The sequence below is a fragment of the Myotis lucifugus genome, unplaced genomic scaffold, assembly GCF_000147115.1.
Source record: "Myotis lucifugus unplaced genomic scaffold, Myoluc2.0 scaffold_23, whole genome shotgun sequence".
NCBI classification, from domain to species: Eukaryota; Metazoa; Chordata; class Mammalia; order Chiroptera; family Vespertilionidae; genus Myotis; species Myotis lucifugus.
Genome location: NW_005871071.1, coordinates 8,735,670 through 8,737,713, shown reverse-complemented (window position 1 = coordinate 8,737,713; position 2,044 = coordinate 8,735,670).

The following is a 2,044-nucleotide window of genomic DNA, read 5'->3' as shown; positions in this document are numbered from 1 at the left end:
TACTGGGTTTGTTTACACAGACATAGATGAAAAGCATAACCTTTTAGTTCCTGGTTTGTTTGTTTTTCCCCTTAATTTGGAAAAATTGTGTGCTACCAACAGTAAAACCATACAGCAGTTGTTCAGTGTCGTGGAGAAAATCGGGTGCAACCAAGGAGACTGAGAAATAAAGAGATCAAAACTGTCTGAGGTAGTATCTTCAAGCATCCTTTCTCCTGGCGCCTTCCTTGATGATACTCAAAGACCCTCATGCTCATATTTTGCTCGGAATGACCGCCACCACGTCCATCTCACTCTAACTATCCAGCGGGTCTCCACTCACATACCGATTCCAGTGTGGCCCCAACATCTCCTTCTGTTTTCAGTCATTCTCCATACCCTGCTCCCTGGTCCCATTTGCTCCATCCAGGAAGTGGGCCTGAGTGAGTGGGGGCCCATATGAGAAAAGAGGAGGAGAAAACGGCAGATGGTCCCAACAACGGGGAGCCAGCAGGAGAGGCACCAGTGCTCACAGGGAAGGTGAGAAAAGAGGCCCATCCCTGAAAACACGAACAGACCAGGCCTGCTTATTAAGGCTTGTTGATCCTAGATCTAGATGCTTCACCAAGATATCCATTGTTTCGTGACTTCCAGGATTTTCCTCTTAAAGACAGCAGACAGACAGATCTTCACATGTCTTAGAATGGAAGAAATGGGTGAAATTACCCAAATTTCTAGTGCTTGATTTCAATATCTTCTTCCACCTCTTTCACCCATATGAAAATACCAAATTGACTTAATGGCCATCAACCCAGCTATTGATTGCTTAAAATATCTGCTCTAGTAGTTTATGTTAGACATAGTAATGGCACCTCAAGACATCCATGGAACCTGCAAATATATTACCTTACAAAGCAAAAGGGACTTGCAGGTGTGATTAAGATTACTGACCTTGAGAGAGATGATCCTGGATTATCTGGGTGGACCCAACCTAATTACGTAGGTCCTTAAAGGGGGAGAACCTTTCCCAACTGTGATCAGAGAACCAGAGAGATGGCAGCATAAGAAGGAAGGACTCAACTTGCTGTTGCTCTCTTTGAAGATGGAGGGTGGAGGTCACAAGCAGAGAATGTGGTCCAGCCTCCAGAAGCTGCAAAAAGCAAGGAAATGGCTTTTCTCTTAGAGACTCTAGAAAGAATTGAAGTCTTGACAACACCTTGATTTTAGCCCAGTGAGATCTGTGTCAGAGTTTTGACCCAAAGAACTGTAAGATAAATTTGTATTGTTTAAGCCACTAAGGTGATTTGATGTGATCGTATGTTACAGCAGCAATACAAAACTTAGTCTTCATCACCTCAAACTTGGATTAGCACCATAGAAAATTTCCAATTTCTTCAGCCTCTCTAGTCTCTGGGTCATTTTAGAAATTCTTATTTCACACACTTTTGTCAAATATTACTCTACTCATTTGACTTTTCTGTTCAAGAGCCTACAAATGGCATAGTTTTTCAAATTAAGCTCCTCTGAATATCAGAAGATCTGGGGTGCCTCCTCTGGACCTGCCAAAGTTCAGGCTGGAAGGTTAGTGAATACTGCTGAAAGTGACCTGAAAAGATTCCTGGGAGAGATAGGCCAACAGAATTTTCCAAGGGTTTCATAGCCAAATATGTTTAACAATAGGCATATACTGGACAGTTTACAAAGACTCACAGTGTTTGCTAGTTACACTGCCCTACAGATAAAAAACAGTCAGCGTGCTGAAGTAAAACCAGTTCTGCCACTCTGTCCAAAGTTGGTCATACAATTAACCTCTGAACTAGGGACTAGCCAGTATAATGGTTACATTATAATACATTATATGGCTAATTTTCCAGTCCAATCAGATGCTTTTCAAAGATGAAAGATAGAGACATGATTTTAAAGAGATCATATAAGCCCAGAGAGACAGCAGAATTCTAGCTCTTAGTTCCTGAACAGCTTTTGTTTTAGATTTCAGACACTGATGAATTAAGCATGAATGCTTTAATTTATCTACATTAACAACAGAATCAGAGAGTAAAACTTC